At 40.6% G+C, this 12,843-nt stretch overlaps 1 protein-coding gene and 1 pseudogene across 2 annotated transcripts in view; one reads left to right on the top strand and one right to left on the bottom strand.

The window, feature by feature from the left end:
• The window catches only part of HSD17B3 (hydroxysteroid 17-beta dehydrogenase 3), a 72,223-nt gene that overhangs the window by 20,319 nt on the left and 39,061 nt on the right, over positions 1–12,843 (top strand). The gene's annotated exons all lie outside the window — the stretch shown is intronic.
• LOC116541908 lies at positions 6,279–6,694 on the bottom strand (annotated as a pseudogene).

Genomic DNA, 12,843 nt, shown 5'->3' with positions numbered 1-12,843 from the left:
TTGATTACTGTAGCCTTGTAGTATAGTTTGAAGTCTGGCAGTGTGATGCCTCCCGCTTTGTTCTTTTTGCTTAGAATTGACTTGGCTATGCAGTCTCTCTTTTGGTTCCATATGAAGTTTAAGGTGTTTTTTTCCAGTTCTGTGAAGAAGGTCATTGGTAGCTTGATGGGGATAGCGTTGAATGTGTAAATTACTTTGGACAGTATGGCCATTTTCATGGTGGCTCACGCCTGTAATCCCAGCTCTTAGGGAGGCAGAGGCAGGAGGATAGCTTGAAGCAGGGGTTCAAGACCAGTCTGGGCAATGTAGCGAGACCTTGTTCTCCACAAATAGGGAAAAAAGACAGACCAAAAAAAAGTGTAAAAATGTTGTACGGGCACTTCTACCCTTGTATGAACAAAGGTATGTAAACCAAAAATAAAATTCTAAGTCCCCCAGCCAATTGAATGGACCCCTCCTCTTGACCAAGTGCATTCCTAAGTTAACCTGAAAAACTAGTTCAGGCCATGAGGGGGATGGGTGGTTGGACATGCCTCATTGTGTCCTCCTCCCTTTGGAATCCAGGCACAGCTGAGCAGCGTTGATATCAACACAGAGACCTGAAGACTGACAAAGCAGACTCATTGAGCAATAAGACACCAGCATCACAGGTAGCAGGCTCTGAAAGAATCCAAGTGTTTTATCCCCAAATTTATTTCTTTGATCCATTTTGAAATGGCCTTGCAAAGCTCTCACTTGTGGGGAAAATCTATGGTCTGCAGAGAATCCCCGTTTCTTTCCAGGTGATTTTCCTGATTCAGGAGAGTATTAACTGAGAGTCTGATAAGAAACATTTACAACATATTCTATCTGACGCCTGCTACCTGGAGGCTTCCTCTGCATAATAAAATCCTTGGTCTCCACAATCTCTCATCTTAACCCAGACACCCTGTTCTCTTGATTCCAGGTCTTTCTCTTTCAACCAATTACCAATTAGGAATCTTTGAATCCACCTGTGACCTGGAACTGCACCCCCACCACACACCCACCCCTTTGGGTTGTTCCGCCTTTCGGACCGAAGCAACATGCGTCTTACATGTATTGATGGATGTCTTATGTCTCTCTAAAACATATAAGACCAAGTGGTAGCCCAAACATTTTGGGTACACGTTCTCAGGACCTCCTGAGTCTGTGCCACAGGAATGTGTGTAACCTTGGCAAAATGAACTTCTGCAAGGATTGACACCTGTCTCAGACACTTTTTTGTTTACAGGTGTAATATCTGTGGGTATAGCAGAGTAGCATTCATGGCCTTGAACTGTGATTTGGTCCCATGTCCTGCCACATAGTGGAGGTTTCTGCCACCTGATGTAGCTAGAAGGTTCATTGCATCCATCCCTTAGAATATTTTATCTACCTGGTAGGAGCCCTCATGCAAGACATTTGGTAGACTGCCTAAGGGACAGAGAGCTAGGACTCCACTGAGCTTTCAAGAACAGGTTCCTGACTCTTTGATCCAGCTTGATGTTTTATGTGTGGTAGAGTTCATCTTGCTTGCATTGTAAGGCACCATCTATGGGCTGGGTTTGTGGGGAGCAGACCCGCAGCCCTCATTTGCCTCTAATTACTGGAGGCTATGAGAAAAACCCAACATTTATGAGCAACCAAATAGGCTTACGTCAAATAAAGACATCAAATTAATGGCCTGCCATGCAAATTTCCCATCATTTCTGCCCAGTTGTAGACAGGTTCCCTTAGGGAGTATGTGCCATTACTCTGGCCTTAGAAACTATCACTCATCCCAGCTGGACACAAGCAGAGTGGCCACACTCAAGCCCCAGGCAGCTCCTACCTTCTCCACACACATCCCTACGCCTGTTTCAAGAGCACCACCATCTGATTTTTGTGTATTTATTTTATTCTCCTTGAACTTGAAAACAATTGAATCTTTCCTCACACCTTTATTGATGAATAATTGACAAATAAAAATTATATATATTTACAGTGTATGACTTCTTAATATATTGAAATATGTATATATTGTGAAATAATCACCATAATCCAGTTAATGAACATATCTATTATTTCATATTGTTACCATGATTTTTTTCTTGTTCTTTTTTGGGAGGGGTGAGAGAACCAGATGTACAGTTCTTAGCAAATTTCAAGAATACAAATAGACATTTACAGAACTCTCCACCCCAAATCCACAGAATATACATTCTTCTCAGCACCACATCACACCTACTCTAAAATTGATCACATAATTGGAAGTAAATCACTCCTCAGCAAATGCAAAAGAACGGAAATCGTAACAAACAGTCTCTCAGACCATAGTGCAATCAAGCTAGAACTCAGAATTCAAAAACTAACCCAGAACCTCACAGCTTCATGGAAACTGAACAACTCTCTTGAATGTTGACTGGATAAACAATGAAATGAAGACAGAAATAAAGATGTTCTTCAAAACCAACGAGAATGAAGACACAACATACCAGAATCTCTGGGACACATTTAAAGCAGTCTCTAGAGGAAAATATATAGCAATAAGTGCCCACATGAGAAGCAAGGAGAGATCAAAAATTGACCCCCATCATCAAAACTGAAAGAGCTAGAGGAGCAAGATCAAAAAAACTCAAAACCTAGCAGAAGACAAGAAATTGCTAAGATCAGAGCAGAACTGAAGGAGATAGAGACACAAAAAACCCTTCAAAAAATCAATAAATCCAGGAGCTGGTTTTTTGAAAAGATCAACAAAATAGACCACTAGCCAGATTAATAAAAAAGAAAAGAGAGAATAACCAAATTGATGCAATAAAAAATGATAAAGGGGATATCACCATAGATTCCACAGAAATTCAAACCATCATCAGAGATTAATACAAACAACTCTATGCACATAAACTAGTAAACCTGGAAGAAATGGATAAATTCCTGGACACTCGCCTCCTCCCAAGCCTAAACCAGGAAGAAGCCGAAACCCTGAACAGACCCATAACAAGGTCTGAAGTTGAGGCAGCAATTAAGAGCTTACTACCCAAAAGAAGCCCAGGTCCAGACGGGTTCACAGCCAAATTCTACCAGACATACAAAGAGGAGCTGGTACCATTCCTTCTGAAACTATTCCAAACAATCCAAAAAGAGGGAATTCTTCCCAAATCATTTTATGAGTCCAACATCATCCTGATACCAAAACCCGGCAGAGACTCAACAAGAAAAGAAAACTTCAGGCCAATATCCATGATGAACATAGATGCAAAAATCTTCAATAAAATACTGACAAGCCGATTGCAACAGCACATCAAAAAGCTTATCCACCATGATCAAGTAGGCTTCATCCCGGGGATGCAAGGCTGGTTCAACATACGCAAGTCTATAAACGTGATTCACCACATAAACAGAACCAAAGACAAAAACCACATGATTATCTCAATTGATGCAGAGAAGGCCTTTGACAAAATTCAACAGCCCTTTATGCTAAAAACCCTCAATAAGCTAGGTATCGACGGAACATATCTCAAAATAATAAAAGCTATTTATGACAAACCAACAGCCAATATCATGCTGAATGGGCAAAAACTGGAAGCATTCCCTTTGAAATCTGGCACTAGACAAGGATGCCCTCTCTCACCACTCCTATTCAATATAGTACTGGAAGTTCTAGCCAGAGGATTCAGGCAAGAAAAAGAAATAAAGGGTATTCAAATAGGAAAGGAGGAAGTCAAATTGTCTCTATTTGCAGACGCCATGAATGTATATCTAGAAGACCCCATCATCTCAGCCCAAAATCTCCTGGAACTGATAAGCAACTTCAGCAAAGTCTCAGGATACAAAATCAATGTGCAAAAATCACATGCATTCCTATACACCAGTAACAGACTTAAAGAGAGCCAAATCAAGAACAAACTTCCATTCACAATTGCCACAAAGAGAATAAAATACCTAGGAATACAACTAACAAGGAATGTAAAGGACCTCTTCAAGGAGAACTACGAGCCACTGCTCAACAAAATAAGAGAGGACACAAACAGATGGAGGAACATTCCATGTTCATGGTTAGGAAGAATCAATATCGTGAAAATGGCCATACTGCCCAAAGTAATTTACAGATTCAATGCTATCCCCATCAAGCTACCAATGACCTTCTTCACAGAACTGGAAAAAAACACCTTAAACTTCATATGGAACCAAAAGAGAGGCCGCATAGCCAAGTCAATTCTAAGCAAAAAGAACAAAGCAGGAGGCATCACACTACCGGACTTCAAACTATATTACAAGTCTACAGTAATCAAAACAGCATGATACTGGTATCAAAACAGAGATATAGATCAATGGAACAGAACAGAGGTCTCGGAGGCAACACAACATATCTACAACCATCTGATCTTTGACAAACCAGACAAAAACAAGCAATGGGGAAAGGATTCCCTGTTTAATAAATGTTGTTGGGAAAACTGGCTAGCCATGTGCAGAAAGCAGAAACTGGACCCCTTCCTGACACCTTACACTAAAATTAACTCCAGATGGATTAAAGACTTAAACATAAGACCTAACACCATACAAGCCCTAGAAGAAAATCTAGGCAGAACTATTCAGGACATAGGTGTAGGCAAGGACTTCATGACCCAAACACCAAAAGCATTGACAACGAAAGCCAAAATAGACCAATGGGACCTAATTAAACTCCACATATTCTGTATGGCAAAAGAAACAGTCATTAGAGTGAATCGGCAACCAACAGAATGGGAAAAAATTTTTGCAGTTTACCCATCTGATAAAGGGCTGATATCCAGAATTTACAAAGAACTAAAACGGATTTACAAGAAAAAAACAAACAAGCCCATTCAAAAGTGGGCAAAGGATATGAACAGATACTTTACAAAAGAAGACATACATGAGGCCAACAAACATATGAAAAAATGCTTATCATCACTGGTCATCAGAGAAATGCAAATCAAAACCACATTGAGATACCATCTCATGCCAGTTAGAATGGCAATCATTAAAAAATCTAGAGACAACAGATGCTGGAGAGGATGTGGAGAAATAGGAACACTTTTGCACTGTTGGTGGGAGTGTCAATTAGTTCAACCATTGTGGAAGACAGTGTGGCGATTCCTCAAGGACCTAGAAATAGAAATTCCATTTGACCCAGCAATCCCATTACTGGGTATATATCCAAAGGATTATAAATCGTTCTACTATAAGGACATGTGCACACGAATGTTCATTGCAGCACTGTTTACAATAGCAAAGACCTGGAACCAACCCAAATGCCCATCGATGATAGACTGGACAGGGAAAATGTGGCACATATACACCATGGAATATTATGCAGTCATCAAAAACGATGAGTTTGTGTCCTTTGTAGGGACATGGATGAACCTGGGAAACCATTGTTCTCAGCAAACTGACAGAAGAGCAGAAGATCAAACCCCACATGTTCTCACTCATAGGCGGGTATTGAACAATGAGAACACATGGACACAGGGAGGGGAGCACTACATGCTGGGGTCTGTTGGGGGGAAATAGGGGAGGGACTTTGGGAGGTGAGGAGTTGGGGATAGATAGCAAGGGGAGAGATGCCAGATGTAGGTGATGGGGAGGAAGGCAACAAATCACACTGCCACGTGTGTACCTATGCAACAATCTTGCATGTTCTTCACATGTACCCCAAAACCTAAAATGCAATAAAATAAACGGAAAAAAAAAGAATACAATACAGCCTTGTTAACAATGTTCGCATTGTTGTCTATTAGTTCTTCAGATCTCATTCATTCTGCATAAATGAAACTTTGTATCCTTGACCAACATCTCATTATTTGCCCCTCCCCCAGCCCCTCGCAGCAGCATTCTACTCTGTATTTCCATAAGCTTGACTGTTTCAGATTCCACATGTAAGTGAGATCATGCAGTATTTGTCTTTCTGTGTCTGGCTTATTTCACTTAGCATAAGGTCCTCCGTGTTTATCCATGTTGTCATAGATGTCAGGATTTCCATTTATTTTAAAGGCTGAATGATAGTCCATTGTGTGTGTGTGTGTGTGTGTGTGTGTGCGCATGTGCACTCGTGTGTGTGCGCCACGTTTTCCTTATTCATTCATCTGTTAATGGATAGTGGGATTATTTCCACATCTGGGCTATTGTGAATAGTGCTGCAATGAACAGGGGAGTACAAATACCTTGAAGACGTACTGATTTCCTTTCCTTTGGATATATAGCCAGAAGCTGGATTATAAAGTAGCTGTATTTTTGCTTATTATTATTATCATTTTTGTGTGAGCCAAAGATTGATTTCTTCATTTCTTGCATTTGAAGTACTCTTCGATGACATCTTTGGCCTGAGACTCCTTGTCATAATCCTTAACTAATACACAGCTGCAATTAACCACTTTTTAGGGCTTCCCCTCTCTGTCAGTTTTACAGGGGCCGACCCATTCCCCTAGTTTCTTGTCTTCAACCTTAATTAGGTTGATTTGGTGTTCAGCACAAAGGGCCTCCATCAACTTGACATACATGGGCTCATCACAGTTGGATGGGCTTGGCATTTGTCTAAGTCTTTGGGAGTCTCGTGAATTCCACGTGCTAGGCCATCGTGGATAAGGGCGGTCTTCAGCACCTCTTGTAAAGTGGTATTAATGTGCGTTACACCTCCAGCAGCAATGCCTTCCTCGGCCATGGTGGTGGGTGACGGGTGAAGCCGAATCTTGAATGCACCCAAGCTTCCACCTCTGCACGACGTGGTGGTGGCAGGGAAAGAGCATATTTTTGATTATCTGAAGGAACTTCCATACAGTTTTCCATAATGGCTGTACCAATTTATATTCCCATCATCAATGTACAAGAGTTCCCTTTTCTTTGCATCCTCACCAATACTTACCTTTTGTCTTTTTTATAGTAGCCATTCTAACGAGTGTGAAGTGATAGGTCACTGTGGTTTTCATCTGCATTTCCTTGGTAATTACAGATATTGGACATCTTTTGATATGCCTACTGACCATTTGTATGTTTACTTTTGAAAAATGTCTATTTGAGTCCTTCCTCCTTTTTAAAAATCAGTCTGTTTGTTTTGTTTTGCTATTGAGTTTTATTAGTTGTTTACATATTTTGGATATCAATCCTCTATCAGATAATAGTTTGCAAATACTGTATTCTTTCCGTAGGTTACCTTTTCACTCTGTTGATTATTTGCTGTGGGGATGCTTTTTAGTTTGATGCAATTTCGATTGTCTACTTTTCATTTTGTTGCCTGTGCTTTCAGTGTCATATCTAAAAAATCATTGCCCTGACCAACGTCAAGAAGTGTCTCCCCTGCATCTTCCTCTAATAGTTTTGTGTCTTTAGGTGTTACAGTTAAGTCTTTAATTCATTTGGGGTAGATTTGTGTAGACGATGTGAAATAAGCTCCACTTTCATTTTTCTCCATGTGGATATATAGTTTTCCCAACACCATTTATTGAAGAGATTATCTTTTCCTAATAGTGTGTTCTTGTCACCTTTGTTAAAAATCAGTTAGCCATAGATGCGTGAATTTATACTCAGGCTCTCTATTCTGTTCCATTGGTTGAAATGTCCTTTTTTAATGTTAGTAAAACATTCTGCTTTGATTACCATAGCTTTATAATATATTTTGAAGTTAAGAAGTGTGATACTTCCAGCTTTGTTCTTCTTGCTCAAGATTGTTTTGGCTATTTGTGATCTTTTGTGGTTCCATATGAATTTTTGAATTTCCTTTGTTTCCGTAAAAAGCGCCATTGAGATTTTTGATAAGGATTGCATTGAATTTGTAGGTTATTTTCAATAGTATGCACGTTTAAACAATATTAATTCTTCCAATCCATGAACACAGACCTCTTTCCATTTCTCTGTGTCTTCTTTCATTTCTTTCATTAATGTTTTATAACTTTTAGTGTACAAGTCTTTTACCAGTTTATTCCTAAGTATTTTCTTCTTTTTGTTACTATTGCGAATGACATTGTTTCCTTCCTTCCTTCCTTCATTCCTTCCTTCCTTCCTTCCTTCCTCCCTCCCTCCCTCCTTCCCTCCCTCCCTCCCTCTCTTCCTTTCCCTCCCTCCCTCCCTCCCTCCCTTCCTTCCTTCCTCACTCTCTCTCTTTCTTTCTTATCTCAAGATCTCACTCTGTCACCCAGGTTGGAGTGCAGTGGTGTGATCATGGCTCACTGCAGCCTTGACTTCCCTATGCTCCATGCCCAGCTTATGTGACTCTCTTGTAGACACCGTATCACTGGATTTTATTTTTCAAGTCCATTCAACCATTCTATGCCTTTTGACTGGAGAGTTTAATTCATTTACATTTAACGTAATTGTTAATAGGTGAGGACTTAAGTATTGTCATTTTGTAAATGGTTTTCTGTCTGTTTTGTGGTTGTTTTTTCTCTCTTCCTCTTTTGCAGTTTTCCTTGCTTATTTCATGATTTTTTGCATTGATTTGCTTTCATTATTTTCTTTTTATCTTTTTTTGTATCTATTATTACTTTTTCTTCATTGTGATTAGCTTGAGGCTTACATAAAATATCTTATGGTTATAATGGTCTACTTTAAATCGATAACAATTTAATTACATACAAAAACTTGACAGTTTTACTCTCCCCTCTTTGTGTCGAAGTCCGCAAGGGTAAAAAAAGGCAGGTGTTGGTGGTGACTGAGGCTGCTGGAGTCATCCTGTTCTCCTTTTCTCCCATGGGGGACAGTCATAGCCAAGGGGATCCTTTTGGAGCCAAGGTGTGCCAGGCTAGGAGATGGGGTGATGCAGATAAAATGCTTTTCATGCTTTCCTTTGTGTCGATCCTGTTTTTGGGCTCTACTGAGTTGCTGAAATTTCTTTTTTGTAATCAGGACTTCTCCCAGAGCTATTTTATCGGTGGATAAATCTTAAATTGTGGGGAGTGTGGAGTAAAATATCATAGTTTGCCATCTTGCTGATGTCACTCTCAAAATAGAACTTTTCATTTTGAGATGATTGTTGCCTCATATAGAATTGTAAGAAATAATATAGAGAGATAACATATATTCTTTACCCAATTTCTCCTAAAGGTAACATCTTGCAAAGCTATAGTACAATATTACAATCAGGGTCTAAGCATTGATATAGTAAAGATACAGAACAATTCCATCACTGCAAAGATCCCTGTGCTGCCCTTTTGTAACCACACCCACTTTCTTCCTATTCCCATCCCTTCTTTAACCCCTGGGAACCACTGATCTGTTCTCTATTGCTATAATTTTGTCACTTCAAGAATGTTATATAAGTGGGATCACTATGTAAACTTTTTGGATTCCCTTTTCCCCCACCTAGCATAATTTTCTGGAGATTCACCAACATTGTTATATCCATAGTTTTTTCCTTCTTAGTGCTGAGTAGAATTCCATGGTATGGATGAACCATGGTTTATCTAACCATTAATCTACTGAAGGACATCCAGGCTGTTTCCAGTTTCTGGCTATACACATAAAGCTTCTGTTAACATTCATACATAGCTTTTTATGTAAACATAAACCTTTATTTTTCTGGGACAAAGGCTCAGAAGTGCAGTTGTTGGGTTGTATGCAAGTTGCATATTTAGTTTTCTAGGAAACTGTGAACTCTTTTCCAGAGCTGTTGTATTCCCTAGCAATGTATGAGTGATCCCTTTCTCCACATCCTCACTAGTTTTTACTTTAGCCACTAGTTTTTACTTTAGCCATTACGACAGTTGTGTAGTGATGTCTCATTGTGGTTTTAATTTGTATTTCCCTGATGGCTAATAATGTGCATATATACATATATATATTAATATATATTTATATATAATATGTGTGTGTGTGTATATATATATATACACACACACACACACACACACACACACATATATATATGCACACAGAGAGAGAGAGAGAGAGAGAGAGAGAGAGAGAGAGAGAGAGAGAGAGTCTTGCTTTTGTTGCCCAGGCTGGAGTGCAGTGGTGCAATCTCGGCTCACTGCAACCTCCACCTCCCGGGTTCAAGAGATTATCCTGCCTCAGCCTCCTGAGTAGCTGGAACTACAGGTGCACACCACCACTCCCAGCTCATTTTTGTATTTTTAGTAGAGATGGGGTTTCACCATGTTGGCCAGGCTGGCCTTGACCTCGTGACTTCAGGTGATCAGCCTGCCTTGGCCTCCCAAAATGCTGGGAATACAGGTGTGAGCCACCATGCCCGGCCTATACATATATTTTTAATTCACAGAGGGGTAAAGAAGAAAATGACAAAAGCCTACCGTCTCTTTGCCTAAATAACTCCTGTTAAAAGTAATGCAGGTGTAAGATTAGAAAATTCAAGCAGTACAGGAACGTGCAAAAAGAGAACTAAAGGCCTCTTCCCAATGCTACTTTTATCTTACCCCTCTGTGTAGAGGTAATCAGTGCTAAAATGTCTTGAGATTCTTTCAGAAAAAGTAAAAAAAAAATCTATAGTTACATGTTGGTATATAGATGTTGATAGTGTGATGATTGGCAGTTGTAGCAACAACAGCAACAAACCCAATGAAGTCCAGAGACGTCACGAAAAATGAGAGCTTTCCCTGTTGGCAGGTAGACCTGAGCAAGTTCCGTCTATCATGTGGGCTTTTTCTCTCTTCTTCATGGTTGAAGCTGCATCATAACACATACCTGTTCTGACTTGTGAGAAGGGAAGAAGGGGAAGAAATTATGGTACGCCCGGAGCTTTCCGGAATGGGTCTACTGACTTTCCTGTGGACAGAACTCAGTCCTGTGGCCAACCCAAGTGCAAGGAAGGCTGGGAAATGTCACTTATCCTGTACCCAGGAAAAGGAGAGAACAAGTTTTAGTCCCACCAGTGGTCTCTATCGGAATTTCTACCTCTGCTTAATTTTTGCCCACCGAGCACAAAAGGGATTCTACTTCACACAGCCACAAACCCTGTTCTAAACTTTGCCTTGTTTACTTAATAATAGAGCATGGAGATCTGACCACAGCAAAGGCATACAGATGGGCTTGATTCTGTTCAGTGGTTTCAGGATATCCCACCCTGTGCATGTACCATGTCTCTTTCATCAGCCTTTAGGAATGGACCCTAGGTGAATTTTCATTTTTAGTTTTGCAAATGATGCTGTAGATCACCTCTTTGAACATACATTCGAGCCTATATCCCGGGTTACCTCCCTATCAGTAAGACTGCTGGCTCAATGGGTATGTGAATTTAAGTATTGGATGTCATTGCCAAAATTGTTTTCTGTTTGATTATAGCAATCTGAAACCCCCCAAGAGGATTTCAGAGATCTTTTTCATTTTGCATAAAATCCTGTTAACTTTACTTCTTGTCACTCTGATATGTGTAAGCATGTATAATTCTTGGCTGTTATTGCCCAGGGAGTGCTAGGAGCAAAATACAAGATGAAAGGTTAGCTGACTTTCATACTCCACATCTGGGCCATTCTAGTGCCATCTCCCAATACCTGGGAGGGCAACGTCTGGGAGGCCTGCCCACCTTCAGTGTGGCAGATGGGGCAGTCAGGATTCTTCTGAAGATAGTGCTCCCAATAGCTTCAGGTAATGGCACAGAGTTGGCCCTTGGATTAAAATCACTTGGCTAGCTCTGTCTCAGATCAACCCAAGAAAAATAACCGCCTTGCCCTATTTTTGAATAACAGCATATGCTTACTTTGCAATATATGGCAGTGTTTTAGGCCAGTAAAGAAATTCTTCCTAATGTCTCGTCTAAATTCCTCCATCTGCACTCTCAGTATATTTTCTTTCATCTGGTCTTAAATGAAAACAGCAGCTTTTAATTACTTTTGTGCTCCTCTAGATTCATTCCTTTGTTCTTTGCTGCTTCACTTCAACCCTGCAACTTCTGATCCCAGCTTTGAATATCCTAAGTACATCGTAGTATGGCATGGCACCCGCGCCCCCACCGCCTGTGTTTGGGGAAGATAGATCAGCCAAGAGTGTATGTAATGCGTAGATACGGTTACAGAAATGATGAAATCACTTCTGCGTCTTTAATCACCCAGCTTAAGAAATAGAACATCACCAATGTCCTTGAAGCTGCCTGTATGCCGTATTTATGTTTACCCTCCCTCACCCCCACAAATGTAAAACACTTATTTTAATAATTTCCTTGCTTTTTAACAAAGTGGTTCTATTACATTTGCAAGTATGCCTAAATAATATGTTGGTTTTATTGCTTGTTTTACACTTAATGTAAATTGAGTCATATGTATTCCATAATCTGGTTTTTTTTTTTTTTTTGTTTTTTGTTTTTTTTTTTTTTTTTTTTTTGAGATAAGTCTCACTCTGTTACCCAGGCTTGAGTGCAGTGACACGATCTTGGCTGACTGCAACCTCTGCTTCTTGGGTTCAAGCGATTCTCCTGCCTCAGCCTCCTAAGCAGCTGGGATTACAGGCATGTGCCACCATGCCCAGCTAATTTTTGTATTTTTAGTAAAGATGGGGTTTCACGGCCAGGCGCGATGGCTCACGCCTGTAATCCCAGCACTTTGGGAGGCCGAGGCGGGTGGATAACGAGGTCAAGAGATCGAGACCATCCTGGTCAACATGGTGAAACCCCGTCTCTACTAAAAATACAAAACATCAGCTGGGCATGGTGGCGCGTGCCTGTAATCCCAGCTACGCAGGAGGCTGAGGCAGGAGAATTGCCTGAACCCAGGAGGCGGAGGTTGCGGTGAGCCGAGATCGCGCCATTGCACTCCAGCCTGGGTAACAAGAGCGAAACTCAGTCTCAAAAAAAAACAAAGATGGGGTTTCACCATACTGGCCAGGCTAGTCTCGAACTCCTGACCTCAAGTGATCCACTTTGGCCTCCCACATGTGCTAGGATTACAGGCATGAACCAATGCGCCC

This window comes from Sapajus apella, unplaced genomic scaffold, assembly GCF_009761245.1.
Source record: "Sapajus apella isolate SASKATOON/1434 unplaced genomic scaffold, GSC_monkey_1.0 scaffold158, whole genome shotgun sequence".
NCBI lineage: Eukaryota > Metazoa > Chordata > Mammalia > Primates > Cebidae > Sapajus > Sapajus apella.
Note: the sequence above shows the minus strand (reverse complement) of the source record. Positions and strands in the feature narration are given on the sequence as shown.